This window comes from Crinia signifera, chromosome 9 (assembly GCF_055691185.1).
Source record: "Crinia signifera chromosome 9, ASM5569118v1, whole genome shotgun sequence".
Classification (NCBI taxonomy): domain Eukaryota; kingdom Metazoa; phylum Chordata; class Amphibia; order Anura; family Myobatrachidae; genus Crinia; species Crinia signifera.
The window spans coordinates 107083193-107104709 of NC_139225.1; the positions used below are offsets into that span (position 1 = coordinate 107083193).

Consider the following 21517-nt stretch of genomic DNA (forward strand, 5'->3'; position numbering starts at 1 on the left):
TTATTCGACTTTATTGTTGATTCCCCGACAGCACTGAACAATGTATCTCGGCAGAACAAGCCCAACTTCACAAGCAGTAGGGCTCGTTCTGCCGAGAACGTCCAGGAAGTGATGAGCTCCCGGCCGCAGCTCGCGGCCACTCCTCCTACTCGTCCGCTGCAGGTGGGACATTGAATCTCGCCTGCTTTTTTTTGGTCGAGCAGACCAAGAACAGGACAGGGTCATGGCTGTCAGCCATGTCAGATTTAATACCCCCCTTAGATTTAATACCCCCCTTAGACTGACATGGTGAAGGTCGACAGTCAAAAGGTCAACATGGGGTTTTTCTCTTTTTTTCTGAGCCGATATGTGCCGAAAGGCAGTATTTCATGCCCTACCATGGCGTGGTGGGAAAATAAAATAGTGTGTTGAGTGTAGCAAGCGCAGCGAGCCATGGGAGGGGTCGCGGTGGATTTTTTTAGTGTCCATGTCGACTGTGTCAACATAAGGGACAAAAAAGTGAAAAAAACCCATAACAACCTTTCGACTATCAACCTAATGACCCTGTTGCCCTAACCCATGTTGACATCCATACATGTCGACCTTCAGTCATGTCAACCTCCATGCATGTCAACCTTCATGCATGTCGATTTTCAGGCATGTCGACCTAATGCTTGTAGACCTAATTTCTGTCTCTGAAATGATCCATACCCATATTTCCAATGTTTATGTTTTACCATGAAAAAGTTTACAAAGGTAATATGTAAAGTTACATCAAAGTAATCTGTACAAGTTTACGTTCTTGGATATCGCAAACTTTATTTTCAGCTCTGGACAGCCTCCATTGTAACTTCAGCGATAAGATTCCCTTTTAAGACTTTTTTTTTAAATAATTGATTTAACTAAAATTTCAGTAAGTATATATGCTATATATATATATATATATATTATAAGGGCACGGTAGTGCCCTTATATTAAGGCTGAATCCAACGAACGGATTTTTCCCATAGGGAACTTTTCGGATGGGGGCATGGTGTTTGAGGGACTGCACCTCAAAAGTGACTGGGCGTACTGAGCTGAAATTTGGCATGTACACGTAGAATCGTCAACCGGTGCTGCGTGCCAAATTTCAGGGAGAAATATTAAAAAATGACCAATTGGGAGCGATCTAAACTTCCAACTGCCAGTTTTTTTCTGACACTTCAGAAATGACACTTTGTCACCCATGTTAGTCTATGAGGGTTTTTTTGGGAAGGCATAACTCGGGGTAGAGGAACAATTGAGACTTGGGGTTTGTTTTATTAGGTAGATATTGTCCCAGTGGAGTGCCTTTTGGGGTTGAGGATTTTCAGATAGGTACAGTTTTTATTAAATTTAGTGAAACGTCCCCCATTATAAAGATAGGAGCGCCAACTTGTTGCGCATGCGCAGAAGACATCACCTGGGGGAGTACACAGAGTGGCTTCACTCGGGTGCACCAAGATGGCCGACGGAGATGCGACCTCCGAGCACCCGCTGTGATGAGCACATACCTGCTCCCTGGACAGTAATTGCGGGCAGGACTTGGCTGGTGGGACCCCTCTTGATCCCTGAAGCGGGGGATATGGCCGGCGTGGGGCAGCGGAGTCGGGGCGACCGCTCGCAGCCATCTGGAGATTGCGGCCTACAAAGTAGCCGGAAGCCGCGGCCTAGATTTGAAAGCCCGGCCGCGGCGCGGGCTCCGGAGCGGGCGCAGGGCGCAAATTGGTGAGTAGACGCCGGGTTGCTGGCTCCTAGCCCGACCCCCATTCTGAAGACTCCAGCTCCGTCTATAATATCCCGTTGCAGCAGCCGGCTGTCCCCGGCAGGCTGCGGGCTATGCGGGGAGGGGCAGCTGTCACCCTCTGTCCCCGTGTGTCAGCCACCTCCTTTAACCCAGCGTTACATGCAGGGCATCCCCCTCCCTGTGCTGGGCTGCCTCTCCTATTTATGTGCCCACACTGTGCCCCCTCCCCTCTGCCAATGCCAGCCTAGTAACCTTACTCTGCCCCTACTGCTAGCTTCCACCCCAGTGCTGTGCCCATACTGTCAGCCAGCCTAGGGTGAGTCTGCCAATACTGTCCCAAAAGCTGCCTCTCCCAGTGCCAGCCTTATCCCAATGCTGTGCCCGCCCATACCAGTACTCCCTCCGTGTGTGCGCTGTGCCCCCCCCTCCGTGTGTATGCTGTGCCCCCCCCCCTTCGTGTGTATGCTGTGCCCCCCCCTTCGTGTGTATGCTGTGCCCCCCCCTCCGTATGTACGCTGTGCCCCCCCCTCCGTGTGTACGCTGTGCCCCCCTCCGTGTGTACGCTGTGCCCCCCTCCGTGTGTACGCTGTGCCCCCCTCCGTGTGTACGCTGTGCCTCCCCTCCATGTGTACGCTGTGCCCCCCCCCTCCGTGTGTACGCTGTGCCCCCCTCCGTGTGTACGCTGTGCCCCCCCTCCGTGTGTACGCTGTGCCCCCCCCTCCGTGTGTACGCTGTGCCCCCCCTCCGTGTGTACGCTGTGCCCCCCCCCCCCGTGTGTACGCTGTGCCCCCCCCTCCGTGTGTACGCTGTGCCCCCCCCTCCGTGTGTACGTTGTGCCCCCTCCGTGTGTACGCTGTGCTCCCCCCTCCGTGTGTACGCTGTGCCCCCCCCTCCGTGTGTACGCTGTGCCCCCCTACGTGTGTATGCTGTGCCCCCATCTGTGTATATGCTGAGCCCTTTAATATTATTATTTTATTTCCTGCACAGATGCTGACCACAGCACCGGGAATGAGGCGCTTCCACAGCCTGCGGACAAGATTCAGGCGCTTCCTTGAGTTGCCTCCGCCAACGAGAAGGCAGAAAGAAGCCACCTGGGCCATCAGAGGAGTAGCTGCACCCAGGTAAATCTGTCCCCCCACTGTCCCTGTATGTACCCTATCCCCCACCCCACTGTCTTTGTGCGTACCCTGTCCCCCACCCCACTGTCCCCATGTGTGCCTAGTGCCCCCGTGTGTACGCTGCCCCCCCAGTGCCCCCGTGTGTACGCTGCTCCCCCAGTTGCCCTGTGTGTATGCTGTCCCCCTCCCCAGTGCCCCTGTGTGTATGCTGTCCCCCCCAGTGCCCTATGTGTACGCTGTCCACCCCCCATGCCCCAGTGTGTGCACTCCCCCCCAGTGCCCCCATGTGTGTGCTGCCACCCCCAGTGCCCCCGTGTGCGTGCTGCCACCCCCAGTGCCCCCGTGTGCGTGCTGCCACCCCCAGTGCCCCCGTGTGTGCTGCCACCCCCAGTGCCCCCGTGTGTGCTGCCACCCCCAGTGCCCCCGTGTGTGCTGCCCCCCAGTGCCCCCTGTGTGTGTGTGCTGCCCCCCCGCAGTGCCCCTGTGTGTGTGCTGTCCCCCCCAGTGCCCCGTGTGTGTGCTGTCCCCCCCAGTGCCCCGTGTGTGTGCTGTCCCCCCCAGTGCCCCGTGTGTGCGCTGTCCCCCCCAGTGACCCCGTATGTGCGCTATTCCCCCCAGTGCCCAGTGTGTGCGCTGTCCCCCCCAGTGCCCCCGTGTGTGCGCTGTCCCCCCAAGTGCCCCTGTGTGTGCGCTGTCCCCCCAAGTGCCCCCGCGTGTGTGCTGTCCCCCCCTTGTGTACGCTCTCCACCCCCCCAGCGCACCCGTGTGTACACTGTTCCTCCCCCAGTGCCCCCATGTGTATGCTGCCCCCCCCGCAGTGCACCCGTGTGTGCTCTGCCCCCCCCAGTGCCCCTGTGTGTATGCTGTTCCCCCCTAGTGCCCCCGTGTGTACGCTGTCCCCCCTAGTGCCCCCATGTGTTGTGCTGCCCCCCCAGTGCCCCCGTGTGTGCACTGTCCCCCTAGTGCCCCGTGTGTACGCTGCCCACCCAGTGCTTCCGTGTGTACAGTGCCTGCGTGTGTACGCTGTCCACCCCCCAGTGCCCCTGTGTGTACGCTCTCGCCCCCAGTTCCCCCTGTGTGTGCGCTGTACCCCCAGTGCCCCTTGTGTGTGTGCTGTACCCTTGCAGTGCCCCTGTGTGTACGTTGTTTCCCCCCCCCAGTGCCCCCGTGAATATGCGGTCCCACCCCCAGTGCCCCCGTGTGTATGCTATGCCCCCCGTGTATATACTGTGCCCCCATCCATGTGTACGCTGTGCCCCCCTCTGTATGTACGCTGTGCCCTTTAATATTACTATTATTATTATATTTCCTGCCCAGACGCTGACCACCCCATGGTACCACCGGGACTGAGGCGCTTCCTTGAGTTGCCTCCGCCATTGGGAAGGCAGAAAGAAGCCATCAGAGGAGCAGCTGCACCCAGGTAAATCCGTCCCCCCACTGTCCCTGCGTGTACCCTGTCCCCCACCCCACTGTCCCTGCGTGTACCCTGTCCCCCACCCCACTGTCCCTGCGTGTACCCTGTCCCTCACCCCACTGTCCCTGCATGTACTCTGTCCCCCACCCCACTGTCCCTGTGTGTACCCTGCCCCCCCCAATGTCCCAGTGTGTACCCAGTGTCCCCGTGTGTACGCTGTCCCCCAAGTGCCCCCGTGTGTACGCTGCCCCCCCGCAGTGCCCCATGTGTACGCTGCCCCCCCAGTGCCCCTGTGTGTACACTGCCCCCCCAGTGCCCCTGTGTGTACGCTGTCCCACCCCAGTGCCCCTGTGTGTACGCTGTCCCACCTCAGTGCCCCCGTGTGTATGCTGCCCCCCCAGATCCCCCGTGTGTTCGCTGTCCCCCCCAGTGCCCCCGTGTGTGTCCCCCCCCAGTGCCACCATTTGTGTATGCTGTTCCCTCCCAGTGTGTACGCTGTCCCCCCCAGTGTGTACGCTGTCCCCCCCAGTGCCCCCGTGTGTGCTCTGCCCCCCCAGTGCCTGTGTGTACCCTATCCCCCACCCCACTGTCCCTGCGTGTACCCTGTCCCCCACCCCACTGTCCCTGTGTGTACCCTGTCCCCCACCTTACTGTCCCCGTGTGTACCCAGTGCCCCCGTGTGTACGCTGCCCCCCCCAGTGCCCTGTGTGTGCGCTGCACCCCCCCAGTGCCCTTGTGTGTGTTCTGTCCCCCCCAGTGCCCCGTGTGTGTTCTGTCCCCCCCAGTGCCCCCGTGTGTGTTCTGTGCCCCCGTGTGTGTTCTGTCCCCCCCAGTGCCCCCCGTGTGTGTTCTGTCTCCCCCAGTGCCCCCGTGTGTGCTCTGTCCCCCCGCAGTGCGCTGCCCTCCCCAGTGCCCCCGTTGTGTACGCTGTCTCCCCCAGTGCCCCCGTGTGTGCTCTGTCCCCCGCAGTGCGCTGCCCTCCACAGTGCCCCCATTGTGTACGCTGTCCCCCCCAGTGCCCCCGTGTGTAAAGTGCCTACGTGTGTACGCTCTCCCACCCAGTGCCCCCCGTGTGCCCTGTACCCCCCCAGTGCCACCGTGTTTGCTGTACCCCCGCAGTGCCCCCGTGTGTACGCTGCACCCCCCCAGTGCCACCATGTTTACACTGTTTCCCCCCCCCCAGTGCCCCTGTGTGTACGCTGTGCCCCCCTCCGTGTACGCTGTGCACCCCCTCCGTGTGTACGCTGTGCACCCCCTCCGTGTGTACGCTGTGCCTCCCCCCGTGTGTACGCTGTGCCTCCCCCCTCCGTGTGTACGCTGTGCCTCCTTCCTCCGTGTGTACGCTGTGCCTCCCCCTCCGTGTGTACGCTGTGCTACCCCCCTGCGTGTGTACGCTGTGCCTCCCCCCGTCCGTGTGTACGCTGTGCCTCCCCCCCTCCGTGTGTACGCTGTGCCTCCCCCCTCCGTGTGTACGCTGTGCCTCCCCCCCTCCGTTTGTACGCTGTGCCTCCCCCCTTCGTGTGTACGCTGTGCCTCCCCCCTCCGTGTGTACGCTGTGCCTCCCCCCCTCCGTGTGTACGCTGTGCCTCCCCCCCTCCGTGTGTGCGCTGTGCCTCCCCCCCTCCGTGTGTGCGCTGTGCCTCCCCCCTCCGTGTGTACGGTGTGCCTCCCCCCGTCCGTGTGTACGCTGTGCCTCGCCCCCTCCGTGTGTACGCTGTGCCTCCCCCCTCCGTGTGTACGCTGTGCCTCCCCCCTCCGTGTGTACGCTGTGCCTCCCCCCTCCGTGTGTACGCTGTGCCTCCCCCCTCCGTGTGTACGCTGTGCCTCCCCCCCTCCGTGTGTACTCTGTGCCTCCCCCCTCCGTGTGTACGCTGTGCCTCCCCCCCCTCCGTGTGTGCGCTGTGCCTCCCCCCTCCGTGTGTGCGCTGTGCCTCCCCCCTCCGTGTGTACGGTGTGCCTCCCCCCGTCCGTGTGTACGCTGTGCCTCCCCCCCTCCGTGTGTACGCTGTGCCTCCCCCCTCCGTGTGTACGCTGTGCCTCCCCCCTCCGTGTGTACGCTGTGCCTCCCCCCTCCGTGTGTACGCTGTGCCTCCCCCCTCCGTGTGTACGCTGTGCCTCCCCCCCTCCGTGTGTACGCTGTGCCTCCCCCCTCCGTGTGTACGCTGTGCCTCCCCCCCTCCGTGTGTACGCTGTGCCTCCCCCCTCCGTGTGTACGCTGTGCCTCCCCCCTCCGTGTGTGCGCTGTGCCTCCCCCCTCCGTGTGTACGCTGTGCCTCCCCCCTCCGTGTGTACGCTGTGCCTCCCCCCTCCGTGTGTACGCTGTGCCTCCCCCCTCCGTGTGTACGCTGTGCCTCCCCCCTCCGTGTGTACGCTGTGCCCCCCCTCCGTGTGTACGCTGTGCCCCCCCCCCTCCGTGTGTACGCTGTGCCCCCCTCCGTGTGTACGCTGTGCCCCCCCGTGTGTACGCTGTGCCCCCCCTCCGTGTGTACGCTGTGCCCCCCCCCCTCCGTGTGTACGCTGTGCCCTTTAATATATTATTATATTTCCTGCCCAGACGCTGACAGCCTGCGGACCAGATTCAGGCGCTTCCTTCAGTTTCCTCTGCCACCGGGAAGGCAGAAAGAAGCCACAGGGGCCATCAGAGGAGCAGCTGCACCCAGGTAAATCCATCCCTCCACTCTCCCTGCATGTACCCTGTCCCCCACCCCACTGTCCATGTGTGTACCCTGTCCCCCACCCCACTGTCCCTGCGTGTACCCTGTCCCCCACCCCATTGTCCCTGTGTGTACCCAGTGCCCCCGTGTGTACGCTGCCCCCCCAGTGCCCCGTGTGTACGCTGCCCCCCCGTGTGTACGCTGTGCCTCCCCCCTCCGTGTGTACGCTGTGCCTCCCCCCTCCGTGTGTACGCTGTGCCTCCCCCCTCCGTGTGTACGCTGTGCCTCCCCCTCTGTGTGTACGCTGTGCCTCCCCCCCTCCGTGTGTACGCTGTGCCTCCCCCCCTCCGTGTGTACTCTGTGCCTCCCCCCTCCGTGTGTACGCTGTGCCTCCCCCCCTCCGTGTGTGCGCTGTGCCTCCCCCCTCCGTGTGTGCGCTGTGCCTCCCCCCTCCGTGTGTACGCTGTGCCTCCCCCCTCCGTGTGTACGGTGTGCCTCCCCCCGTCCGTGTGTACGCTGTGCCTCCCCCCCTCCGTGTGTACGCTGTGCCTCCCCCCCTCCGTGTGTACGCTGTGCCTCCCCCCTCCGTGTGTACGCTGTGCCTCCCCCCTCCGTGTGTACGCTGTGCCTCCCCCCTCCGTGTGTACGCTGTGCCTCCCCCCCTCCGTGTGTACGCTGTGCCTCCCCCCTCCGTGTGTACGCTGTGCCTCCCCCCCTCCGTGTGTACGCTGTGCCTCCCCCCTCCGTGTGTACGCTGTGCCTCCCCCCTCCGTGTGTACGCTGTGCCTCCCCCCTCCGTGTGTACCATGTGCTTCCCCCCTCCGTGTGTACGCTGTGCCCCCCCTCCGTGTGTACGCTGTGCCCCCCCCTCCGTGTGTACGCTGTGCCCCCCTCCGTGTGTACGCTGTGCCCCCCTCCGTGTGTACGCTGTGCCCCCCCCCCCCGTGTGTACGCTGTGCCCCCCCTCCGTGTGTACGCTGTGCCCCCCCCCCCCCCTCCGTGTGTACGCTGTGCCCTTTAATATATTATTATATTTCCTGCCCAGACGCTGACAGCCTGCGGACCAGATTCAGGCGCTTCCTTCAGTTTCCTCTGCCACCGGGAAGGCAGAAAGAAGCCACAGGGGCCATCAGAGGAGCAGCTGCACCCAGGTAAATCCATCCCTCCACTCTCCCTGCATGTACCCTGTCCCCCACCCCACTGTCCATGTGTGTACCCTGTCCCCCACCCCACTGTCCCTGCGTGTACCCTGTCCCCCACCCCATTGTCCCTGTGTGTACCCAGTGCCCCCGTGTGTACGCTGCCCCCCCAGTGCCCCGTGTGTACGCTGCCCCCCCGTGCCCCGTGTGTACGCTGCCCCCCCAGTGCCCCGTGCGTGCGCTGCACCCCCCCAGTGCCCCCATGTGCGTGCTTTCCCCCCAGTACCCCATGTGTGCTTTGTTCCCCCCACAGTGCCCACGTGTGTGCTCTGTCCCCCCCAGTGTACGCTGTGCACCCCCTCCGTGTGTACGCTGTGCCCCCCCCCCCCCCGTGTGTACACTGTGCCTCCCCCCTCCGAGTGTACGCTGTGTCTCCCCCCTCCGGGTGTACGCTGTGTCTCCCCCCTCCGTGTGTACGCTGTGCCTCCTTCCTCCGTGTGTACGCTGTTCCTCCCCCCTCCGTGTGTACGCTGTGCCTCCCCCCCTCCGTGTGTACGCTGTGCCTCCCCCCCTCCGTGTGTACGCTGTGCCTCCCCCCTCCGTGTGTACGCTGTGCCTCCCCCCCTCCGTGTGTACGCTGTGCCTCCCCCCTCCGTGTGTACGCTGTGCCTCCCCCCTCCGTGTGTACGCTGTGCCTCCCCCCTCCGTGTGTACGCTGTGCCTCCCCCCCTCCGTGTGTACGCTGTGCCTCCCCCCTCCGTGTGTACGCTGTGCCTCCCCCCTCCGTGTGTGCGCTGTGCCTCCCCCCTCCGTGTGTACGCTGTGCCTCCCCCCTCCGTGTGTACGCTGTGCCTCCCCCCTCCGTGTGTACGCTGTGCCTCCCCCCTCCGTGTGTACGCTGTGCCTCCCCCCTCCGTGTGTACGCTGTGCCTCCCCCCTCCGTGTGTGCGCTGTGCCTCCCCCCTCCGTGTGTGCGCTGTGCCTCCCCCCTCCGTGTGTACGCTGTGCCTCCCCCCTCCGTGTGTACGCTGTGCCTCCCCCCTCCGTGTGTACGCTGTGCCCCCCACTCCGTGTGTACGCTGTGCCTCCCCCCTCCGTGTGTACGCTGTGCCTCCCCCCTCCGTGTGTACGCTGTGCCTCCCCCCTCCGTGTGTACGCTGTGCCCCCCGTGTGTACGCTGTGCCGCCCCCCCTCCGTGTGTACGCTGTGCCCCCCCCCTCCGTGTGTACGCTGTGCCCCCCCCCCACCGTGTGTACGCTGTGCCCCCCTCCGTGTGTACGCTGTGCCCTTTAATATATTATTATTTTTCCTGCCCAGACGCTGACAGCCTGCGGACCAGATTCAGGCGCTTCCTTCAGTTTCCTCTGCCACCGGGAAGGCAGAAAGAAGCCACAGGGGCCATCAGAGGAGCAGCTGCACCCAGGTAAATCCATCCCTCCACTGTCCCTGCATGTACCCTGTCCCCCACCCCACTGTCCATGTGTGTACCCTGTCCCCCACCCCACTGTCCCTGTGTGTACCCTGTCCCCCACCCCATTGTCCCTGTCTGTACCCAGTGCCCCCGTGTGTACGCTGCCCCCCCAGTGCCCCGTGTGTACGCTGCCCCCCCCAGTGCCCCGTGCGTGCGCTGCACCCCCCCAGTGCCCCCATGTGCGTGCTTTCCCCCCAGTACCCCATGTGTGCTCTGTTCCCCCCACAGTGCCCACGTGTGTGCTCTGTCCCCCCCCAGTGCCTGTGTGTACCCTGTCCCCCACCCCACTGTCCCTGTGTGTACCGTCCCCCACCCCACTGTCCCTGTGTGTACCCTGTCCCCCACCCCACTGTCCCTGTGTGTACCCTGTCCCCCACCACACTGTCCCTGTGTGTACCCTGTTCCCCACTCCACTGTCCCTGTGTGTACCCTGTCCCCCACCCCACTGTCCCTGTGTGTACCATGTCCCCCACCCCACTGTCCCTGTGTGTACCATGTCCCCCACCCCACTGTCCCCGTGTGTACCCAGTGTCCCCTTGTGTACGCTGCCCCCCCAGTGCCCAGTGTGTGCGCTGATCCCCCCCAGTGCCCCCCGTGTGCGTGCTGTCCCCCCAGTACCCCCGTGTGTGCTCTGTCCCCCCCCCAGTGCCCCCGTGTGTGTTCTGTTCCCCCCCAGTGCCCCCGTGTGTGTTTTGTCCCCCCAGTGCCCCGTATGTGTTCTGTCCCCCCCAGTGCCCCCGTATGTGTTCTGCCCCCCCAGTGCACCGTGTGTGTTCTGCCCCCCCCAGTACCCCCGTGTGTGCTCTATCCTCCAGCAGTACGCTGCCCCCGTGTGTGCGCTGATCCCCCCCAGTGCCCCCGTGTGCGTGCTGTCCCCCAGTACCCCCGTGTGTGCTCTGTCCCCCCCAGTGCCCCCGTGTGTGTTCTGTTCCCCCCCAGTGCCCCCGTGTGTGTTTTGTCCCCCCAGTGCCCCGTATGTGTTCTGTCCCCCCCAGTGCCCCCCGTATGTGTTCTGCCCCCCCAGTGCCCCATGTGTGTTCTGCCCCCCCAGTACCCCCGTGTGTGCTCTGTCCTCCAGCAGTACGCTGCCCCCCCAGTGCCCCGTGTGTGCTCTGCCCCCCCAGTGCCCCCGTGTGTACGCTGCCCCCCCCAGTGCTTCCGTGTGTAAAGTGCCCGCGTGTGTACGCTCTTTCCCCCCGTGCCCCTGTGTGTACGCTCTCCCCCCAGCGCCCCCCGTGTGTGCGATGTGCCCCCACGTGATTGCTCTACCCACGCAGTGCCCCCATGTGTACGTTGCCTAGCCCAGTGCCCCCGTGTGTGTACGCTGCTCCCCCCCAGTGCCCCGTGTGTACACTGTCCCCCCCAGTGCCCACATGTGTACGCTGTTCCCCCCCCAGTGCCCCCCGTGTGTACGCTGTGCTTCCCCCCTCCGTGTGTACGCTGTGCCCCCCCGTGTGTACGCTGTGCCCCCCCGTGTGTACACTGTGCCCCCCCTCTGTGTGTACGCTGTGCCCCCCCCTCCGTGTGTACGCTGTGCCCCCCCCCTCCATGTGTACGCTGTGCCCCCCCCCCTTCGTGTGTACGCTGTGCCCTTTAATATATTATTATATTTCCTGCCCAGACGCTGACAGCCTGCGGACCAGATTCAGGCACTTCCTTCAGTTTCCTCTGCCACCGGGAAGGCAGAAAGAAGCCACAGGGGCCATCAGAGGAGCAGCTGCACCCAGGTAAATCCATCCCTCCACTGTCCCTGCATGTACCCTGTCCCCCACCCCACTGTCCATGTGTGTACCCTGTCCCCCACCCCACTGTCCCTGCGTGTACCCTGTCCCCCACCCCATTGTCCCTGTGTGTACCCAGTGCCCCAGTGTGTAGGCTGCCCCCCCAGTGACCCATGTGTACGCTGCCCCCCCAGTGCCCGGTGCATGCGCTGCACCCCCCAGTGCCCCCATGTGCGTGCTTTCCCCCCCCCCAGTACCCCATGTGTGCTCTGTTCCCCCCACAGTGCCCACGTGTGTGCTCTGTCCCCCCCAGTGCCTGTGTGTACCCTGTCCCCCACCCCACTGTCCCTATGTGTACCGTCCCCCACCCCACTGTCCCTGTGTGTACCCTGTTCCCCACTCCACTGTCCCTGTGTGTACCCTGTCCCCCACCCCACTGTCCCTGCGTGTACCCTGTCCCCCACCCCATTGTCCCTGTGTGTACCCAGTGCCCCCGTGTGTACGCTGCCCCCCCCAGTGCCCTGTGCGTGCGCTGCACCCCCCAGTGCCCCCATGTGCGTGCTTCCCCCCCCCAGTACCCCATGTGTGCTCTGTTCCCCCCACAGTGCCCACGTGTGTGCTCTGTCCCCCCCAGTGCCTGTGTGTACCCTGTCCCCCACCCCACTGTCCCTGTGTGTACTGTCCCCCACCCCACTGTCCCTGTGTGTACCCTGTTCCCCACTCCACTGTCCCTGTGTGTACCCTTTCCCCCACCCCACTGTCCCTGTGTGTACCCTGTCCCCCACCCCACTGTCCCTGTGTGTACCATGTCCCCCACCCCACTGTCCCTGTGTGTACCATGTCCCCCACCCCACTGTCCCCGTGTGTACCCAGTGTCCCCTTGTGTACGCCCCCGTGTGCGTGCTGTCCCCCCAGTACCCCCGTGTGTGCTCTGTCTCCCCCCAGTGCCCCCGTGTGTTCACGTTTATAGTGGGGGGGGTGGCGTGGGGGTGCATTTAACATTGTAAGCACCCATTAGGGTGCTTATACGATTTTTCATCGCATAGGGGGTCACAATCGCATTGCATGCCATCGGGTACATGGCATGCGATGCGTTCATCGCACGATGCTGAAATCGGGCGCCGCCAAAATGCACAAGTACCCATTTTTGTTTTTCTTTTGCCAGGTTCCCCATGACTACTGCAGGAAAGAAGAGGACCAAATGTACACCGGTTTAGACCCGTGAGTATAATTTCCTTCCACAGGTCCCCTATGGATTGCTTCAGACCAGGACCCCAGGATACCGGACCAGGACCGAGGGCTACCTACATGCTCAAGATAGGTAAGTATCAGTATGTATGGGCTCCATGTGTATTAAAGTTTTATTTTTCTTATGTGTCAGTGTGCTTTTATTTAACTATTGGTTTTGTTGTGGAACTAAGAGCTAAGAGTTCCAGCAAGCCCATTAATGGGCCGCATGCTGGGACTTGTGGTTCTCCAAGTCCCAGTATGTAGTGCATTCTTTCTGGGACTCATAGTTCCACAGCAGAACCCAATGGTTTTGTCTATCTTTTACAAAAATATCAGCCAGGATGCCGGACCAGGACCCCAGGACACCGGACCAGGACCGAGGGCTACCTACGGGCTCAAGATAGGTAAGTATCAGTATGAATGGGCTCCATGTGTATTAAAATTGTATTTTTCTTATGTGTCAGTGTGCTTTTATTTAACTATTGGTTTTGTTGTGGAACTAAGAGTTCCAGCAAGCCCATTAATGGGCCGCATGCTCGGACTTGTGGTTCTCCAAGTCCCAGTATGCAGTCCAGGCTTGCAGGGACTCATAGTTCCACAGCAAAACCCAATGGTTTAGTCTATTTCTTTACACTTTATCAGCCCGGTACCCACAGCCCAGGGGTACCGGGGACAGCACCAGGCTTCAGCCTGGCCAGGTATGTCCTGGAGGGGGGGACCCCTTTATTGGGGGGGTCCCCACTTCCCCAGGACCCCTGGCCAGGCTGACCGGTCAGAGGGATGAATGCTTTGGCCGGGGGGACTTGTATAAAAAGTCTCCCCCTGGCTGTGGCATTACCCTACTGGCTGGTTGGGCCTGGGGCTTGTTCTTAAAATACAGGGGACCCCTATTCATTTTGTCCCCCGTATTTTGGGAACCTGACCTGGCCCTGGAGCCTGGGGCTGGTTTTAAAAAATACAGCGGAGCTCTGTGCAAATTGTTCCGATTTTTTTTAGAACCAGCCCTGACTCTTTGAGTCTCGTGCTGGTTACGGCTGTGGGGGGACCCCACGCCATTTTTTTTATTTATATATCTTAAAAAAAAAAATTGTACACACTGCAGCCTGCGAGGGGACGCGGATTACTTTACGTGTATTGCGAACACAGCGATTGCTGCAAGGGGACGCGGAATACATGTAAAGTAATCAGCGTCCCCTAGCAGGGCTCGCTACACTCGCCACGCTTCGGGCTTTGGCGCTTGCTGTGCTCGCCACACTATATAAAATCAACTCCATGCTTAGTGGATAGTGGAGTAATGAACAGGTCAGAAATCGCATCAAATAGGATGCAATATCTCATGCAATATCTCATGCAATATCTCCCGCCATGAAACTAAACAAGTACCAAAAACATTTTCACCATATTAAGCCGCATACAGTAATGTCCCCTGCACCATATGCCCCACACTGCAATGCCCGTGATACACTCTGCCCTACAGTAAAGCTTTTACACACTGGGGGCGAAATGTAATAGGGTGCGTTTTTTTAGACTAAAAAAAAATCGCACCAAATCGCACCTTTAAAAATCGCGTTTTTTGCCGCGAATTCGCATATGTAATGAGATGCGAATTAGCGGCAAAAAATGCGATTTGCCGCGATTTCCAGTCATGAAAATGTGCGCATTTTCAGTCATGAAAATGTGCGCATTTTCATATATGCGATTTTGGGTAAAAAAATAAAATTAAAAAAAAAACGGCGTAGGGTCCCCCCTCCAGAGCATAACCAGCCCCGGGCTGAAAGAGCCGGTCCTGGTTTCATAAAATCACAGGAACAAACAAGTTGGGGTTCCGTGCATTTTATAAAACCAGCACCAGGCTCAAGGGCCGGTCCTGGTTCCCAAAATACGGGGGACAAAATGACTAGGGGTCCCCCGTATTTCAAGAACCAGCACCGGGCCCAACCAGCCAGCAGGGTAATGCCACAGCCGGGGGGAGACTTTTTATACAAGTCCCCCCAGCCAAAGCATTTAGCCCTCTGACCGGTCAGCATGGGCAGGGGTCCTGGGGGAGTGGGGACCCCCCCAAAGAAGGGGTCCCCCCCCTCCAGAACTTACCAGCCCATGCTGAAGCCCGGGGCTGTCCTCGATGCCCCTGGGCGGTGGGCATCGAGCTGATATTTGGTGTAAAAAAATAGATAAACTATTGTTTTTTACTGTGGCACTACAAGTGCCAGCAAGCCTCCCCAGCAAGCTGGGACTTGGAGAACCACAAGTCCCAGCCTGCTGGGCATTAAAGGGCCCGCTGGCACTTGTAGTTCCACAGTTAAAAAAATAGTGCACAAAACACACTGACACACATTTTAAATAAAACTTTAATACACACATTACACACATACTAATACTTACCTATCTTCTTCCCGTAGGTAGCCCTGGTCCTGATGTCCTCCGGTCCTGTGTCGGCGTTCCTCTTCATGTCGACGTCCTTCTTGAAGTCGACGTCCCTGTCGGCGATGGCGTCCGGTGTCCGGGTCCGACGAAATCCATGGAGGAAGCTGTGGAAGGAAACCATACTCACCTGTCCCAGCGCGACGTAGTCCAGGTAAGGGTCTTGGAAAACAAACAAACCGACACCCGAATCCAAGCGGACACGACGGAGACGCACGTGTGTTTGTTTACATCGTGCGGCTCCGCCTCCCGAATGCCGCTATTGGCCGCCTTGCGGCCTAGCGGCTCCTGATTGGCCGCTAGGCCGCAAGGCGGCCAATAGCGGCATTCGGGAGGCGGAGCCGCACGATGTAAACACCGTGCGTCTCCGTCGTGTCCGCTTGGATTCGGGTGTCGGTTTGTTTTTTTTCCAAGACCCTTACCTGGACTACGTCGCGCTGGGACAGGTGAGTATGGTTTCCTTCCACAGCTTCCTCCATGGATTTCGTCGGACCCGGACACCGGACGCCATCGCCGACAGGGACGTCGACTTCAAGAAGGACGTCGACATGAAGAGGAACGCCGACACAGGACCGGAGGACATCAGGACCAGGGCTACCTACGGGAAGAAGATAGGTAAGTATTAGTATGTGTGTAATGTGTGTATTAAAGTTTTATTTAAAATGTGTGTCAGTGTGTTTTGTGCACTATTTTTTTAACTGTGGAACTACAAGTGCCAGCGGGCCCTTTAATGCCCAGCAGGCTGGGACTTGTGGTTCTCCAAGTCCCAGCTTGCTGGGGAGGCTTGCTGGCACTTGTAGTGCCACAGTAAAAAACAATAGTTTATCTATTTTTTTACACCAAATATCAGCTCGATGCCCACCGCCCAGGGGCATCGAGGACAGCCCCGGGCTTCAGCATGGGCTGGTAAGTTCTGGAGGGGGGGGACCCCTTCTTTGGGGGGGTCCCCACTCCCCCAGGACCCCTGCCCATGCTGACCGGTCAGAGGGCTAAATGCTTTGGCCGGGGGGACTTGTATAAAAAGTCTCCCCCCGGCTGTGGCATTACCCTGCTGGCTGGTTGGCCCCGGTGCTGGTTCTTGAAATACGGGGGACCCCTAGTCATTTTGTCCCCCGTATTTTGGGAACCAGGACCGGCCCTTGAGCCTGGTGCTGGTTTTATAAAATGCACGGAACCCCAACTTGTTTGTTCCTGTGATTTTATGAAACCAGGACCGGCTCTTTCAGCCCGGGGCTGGTTATGCTCTGGAGGGGGGACCCCACGCCGTTTTTTTTTTTTACTTTAACTTTTAGCCTTTTTTTGGACAGAACCATGCACAGATCACACAGATTTGTGCATGGTTCTGTAAAAATCGCCAGCAAGAAGCTGGTCTATTTTTTTTGCGTTTTTTGGTAAGGTCCCATATGCGACTTTAGAACTCGCATCCTATTACATATGCGAGTTCTATAGTTTCCTATGGGAAAACATCTGGATGCGATTTTCAGTGTGACTGAAAATCGCATCTTTAAAATGTGCGATTTCGCGGTAAAAAGTGCGCTTTTTACCGCGATTTTTAACCTATTAAATGTGCGATTTTCGGAAAATGTGCGATTTCGGCCGTTTTTGACCAAAAATCGCACATGTCTAAAAAAACGCACCCTATTACATTTCGCCCCCAGTGTCATGTTCATTGCCAGGGGTTTCATGCTCTTGGACAGGTGTCATACTCATTGCCAGGGGTTTGTAATACTTGTATCCAGGGGTAATGCTCGTTGCCAGGGGTGTGTTATTGTTAAACATTTAAATAAATCCAATGTTCTTACAGGGAAATTTTAGATTTCTGAATTTAAAAAAATAAATTGAAAAAAAGCTATGAAATTCCATAGACAAAAAACCTTACGGTTTCACATGTCCCATTAAGGCTTCTTACACATGATCTGGCATTTCTGAAACCTGTTGTAACTCTTCCACTCAAACGCCAAAAAGCAATGAAATTACGATCTGACGCCTTAATGGACGTGTTCCTTGCGCAATACAGATATGGTACGCCATCACAGCCTGTGGGTAAGTGCAGATTCAGCACTCTCACAGAGTGAGATTGCTGTCACTCACACAATGGTGGAGCTGCTAATTCACAGATTTGTGTGCTCATTGGAATACACACATGCAGTCTATGCAACTGAAGGTCTGAGCAGTAAACATAGCCCAGAGGATAGGGTAAAAGTGCTGTTGATTGGGTAGGAGGCAGTGTGGTGCGGATGGGGAGGAATAGAAATGCGTAGATGGTAGGAAGGCTAAGCAGCACTGATGGGGGACTAACAAAGCAGATGGGTGGAAAAGAGTGGCACAGATTGGGGAAGGTAATACAGAGTGATGCGATTGGGTGGGAAACAGAGGAGCAGTTGGAGGAAAGAGCACTGATGGGGGAGGGGGTTTGGAGCAAAGGGGATAAAGGGAAAACAGTGCAGTACAGATGGAGAGGGGAGACAGCAGTACATATGGAAGGACACTGACATGGATGAGGCAGGCAGAGCAGCCTGGATGGAGGGGGAGACAGAGTATCACTAATAGAGGGGAAGCCAGTGGCACAGATAGAAGGAAACAGTGGAATCTGTGTGGAAAGACAGGGAAGGGCAGATGGGGAAAGACACATTGGTGCAGATGAGGGAATACACACAGCAGTAGGTATCGGGGAAGACAGAGCAGCCTGAAGGCGTATAGGAGAAGAAAGTGTAGATGCATAGTAGTTGGGAGTATTCTAGTTTTTGCAATTATGAAAGATGTTTCTTGTAACTGTATGTGAATACTAAATTAAATGGATATATGTAGTGAGTGTGAAAGATGTTGGACCCTCAGTGGGATAGTTCTAGTAATAGTGTTTATTCTAGCACTCGGTTCCTCTACCCTGTCTGGGGTGTTGCTGTTTGCTGTAGTGTTTCTAGCACAGGTCTGGTTTGCAGTGCTGATATACAGATCACACTGTGCTGGAAGCACTACAGCAGACGGATACACCCCAGGCAGGGAAGCGGAACTGCATGGGTTTTCAAAGATGGCGGGTGCTAGAATGAACACTATAGTAACTCAGTGGGCTAGACAGTTTTAGATGATTGCAGGTACTTATTAGGATGAGTGCGCCACATAACTGCTCAGACCTTCAGTTGCATAGACTGCATGTGTGTATTCCAATGAGCACACAAATCTGTGAATTAGCAGCTCCACCATTGTGTGAGTGACAGCAATCTCACTCTGTGAGAGTGCTGAATCTGCACTTACCCACAGGCTGTGATGGCGTACCATATCTGTATTGCGCAAGGAACACGTCCATTAAGGCGTCAGCCTTAATGATCGTAATTTCATTGCTTTTTGGCGTTTGAGTGGAAGAGTTACAACAGGTTTCAGAAATGCCAGATCATGTGTAAGAAGCCTTAATGGGACATGTGAAACCGTAAGGTTTTTTGTCTATGGAATATATATATATATATATATATATACAGGTTGAGTATCCTGTATCCGTACATACCTTATCCGAATGATTCCAAAAACCGTGGTTTTTGGAATCATTCGAATTTTTTTTTTTTTTAACCCCCCTAACCCTCTTTTCATACTTACCAAGTCCCCGGGCGTCCACAGCAGGCCTCCGGCATCTTCTCCAGGGTCTCCAGCAGTCCCAGGAATGCATTGCGCGAGTGTGCGCGCGCGCCGGTGACGTCACCGGTGCGCGCACACACACGCGCAATGCATTCCTGGGACCGCTGGAGACCCAGAGAAGATGCCGGAGGCCTTCTGTGGACGCCCGGGGACTGCGTGGATGCCGAGGGACCACCAGACACGATCAGGGGACAGGTAAGTATGCCTGAAAAAAAATATTCCAAAAACCGAAAAATTCCTCTATCCGGAATGCTCATGGTCCCGAGCATTTCGGATAGGGGATACTCAACCTGTATATATATATATATATATATATATATATATATATATATATATATATATATATATATATATATATATATATATATATATATATATATATATATATATATATATATACAAACACAACTACACAACTATATATATATATATATATATATATTGTGTCTTGCTTGATGTGGTAATGCACCTATGACACATCCTCTATCTTGTTTGTGTTTTAATCATAAATTCCTTTTAATAACGGAGGAGTCATTTTCTTCTGTGCTCATTTTTCACTGAACCTTTGCTATTTTTCTTCCCTGGTAATAGATATCATTTCAACAGCTTGACTAACCGGTCTGATATAGAATAGCCAGTAATATATACTGATGTAATGACCATGATAAAATCATTGTGTGCTGATTTTATAAATTAGGGTGAAAATGCGAATGAGCCTGAAAAATGAAGCGCTACTGCCTGAATTCCAGGGTTGCTAATGCTTCATACCTTTCTGCTTCATTAAACCAATTTCACGGCAGATGACTTAGAGGAGGAAGCTGTGCTGCTTAAGAGACCCAACAATGGTTTACTGAAAGAAAGGGGGCTAAGATTAAATTAAGTGCTACTTGAGAAATATGGAAATGCTTAAAAAAAAAATCTACCTTCTAAATGGTGAATTCAAACATTTCAGCTCTATCACATTCATAGATTCGTCTCATAATTTTTACATGACTGCTAATTAAGGTCAGAATACTTTCTAATCCACCCGTAATAAATTGGTTGAAAAAAATAATACGTTGTCTCTGGAGACGTATTGTTTGATAAAAAAATTATACTTTGACAAAAACATTATACAGTACTATAGATTTTTATTAAATTCATGTACTGAAAGAAACTTAGTTGGAAATTACCAGCAACTTTAAAGCACTTTCTATACGAGTAACACAAAGAATATTCTAGTGAGGGTGGATAGCAATGAGAAGGTGTAATATCCTGTACTGTGGGACAGAAAACACATTCATGTCATTTAGAGAATACAATATTTGCAACATGTGATTAATGGATATCAATTTTTTTTTATAAATTTACCCTTTTTTCCATTACCACCTTTTGTGGCAAAAGCTGCACAATTATCATTTATAAAGCCCCATACACACTATTAATTATTTATGTATGTATGTATTTATTTATTATTTATTTACAGTTTCTTATATAGCGCAGCAGATTGCGTTGCGCTTTACAATTGTAGACAGTGAAGCAAACTGGGTAACAACAGACAAACATAGAGGTTGGAGGGCCCTGCTGCAAGCTTACAATCTATAGGGACATAGGAGGGAAACACAAGGACAGGCACCAGTAATAGCATAGCAGTGCCACCAAGTTGCAAGTCCAGAAGGGAAGCTATATACAATACATACTGTAAGTGCCTCAGAGGGTTATGCGTGTGGTATATATAAAATATTAAATATGATAGGCTTTCCTAAAGAGGTGAGTTTTCAGGGAACGCTTGAAAGTTTGGAGGTCAGTAGAGAGTCTTATTGGATTAGAAAGTCTTAAGGGCAATCCATAGGGTGGGAGCAGCGCGATGAAAGTCCTGTAATAGTGAATGGGAGCTAGGCGATATTGTGACCAAAAGTGGCTTCTGAGCGACATTGTTCACAATATCGCCTAGTATGTACACTCAATATCATTAACGATGCTCGCTCCTGTGCATCGTTAATGATGACTGATGTCTTCCCAAGTATGCAGGTCAACGTGGCAATATAGCCAAATGACCTGCATGTTAAGCGGGCCCCGGTGACATCACTGAACAATATCGGCATCCGATATCGTTCAGTATGTACGGATAATATCGGCCATAATAAATGCCTAAAAGTAAACATTCTCTTGAACGATTTAGCTAACACATAGTAGTAAATTTATGAAAGCTTCTAAACTATAAAATAAGTAATGTTGTCCATAGAAACCAATCAGATTCTGTCTACCCGTTATCTATTGCATTCTAGAAAATGGTAGACATCATCTGATTGGTTGCTATGGGAAACATGACCTCTTTTAATTTTTAGAAGCTTTAGTAAATTAACTCCATAAACATACAATGGAGATTTGTTTTACTCATAAAGAGCAAATAACAACCAAACAGCAATTTGCTTTTCTAAATCTCAAAAAAGTGAGACAGAATACAAAAATGTGATTGGTTGCTAGGGATGACTTCTCATTTGCATTTTGAATAATCATGTTGATAAGTACCTAATCTATGAGGATGGCATGTCCGCACAATGTAGCTGGTTATCTCATTGGTATGTAAAAGGTCTCTATATTCCTCAAGCTTTGCTTCATCCACACACTGTTTATGCAAAGCTGTAAAGGTATATGTTTGAATTTCTATAGACGGCAGTTATATATTCTGGAGACCCAGCTGACAGATTAAAAAATGATCTCAGTATCAAGGCATTTTTTTCTAAAATTGAATGACAAATGGAACGTGTTAAAAATGTTTTTTAATAAGTGAGTCCTTGTTGTCCGTGGATGGCGGAGTGTGCTGGTACAAAGAGATTCTTTCACTAAAGGGAAGTTTATGCGTGCACAAGTTTTTAAATACATTATTTGAAAGAACGATAGAATCGGTGAGGGAGAAAGTGCCATTTCTGGCTCCTCTGCCACAATGCGGACTCTGTGTACAAGTTCCGAGATGCTGGGACTTCGTCCAGCACAAG

At 55.4% G+C, this 21517-nt stretch overlaps 1 long non-coding RNA gene across 1 annotated transcript; it reads left to right on the forward strand.

Moving 5' to 3' along the window:
- Positions 1-2673: 2673 nt before the first annotated feature.
- Positions 2674-12692, forward strand: LOC146036672 (uncharacterized). The gene is made up of 7 exons (XR_014460920.1): positions 2674-2865; positions 4180-4282; positions 6831-6936; positions 7976-8081; positions 9387-9492; positions 11162-11267; positions 12427-12692. It is a non-coding gene; the product is annotated as an uncharacterized LOC146036672 (long non-coding RNA).
- Positions 12693-21517: the final 8825 nt, after the last annotated feature.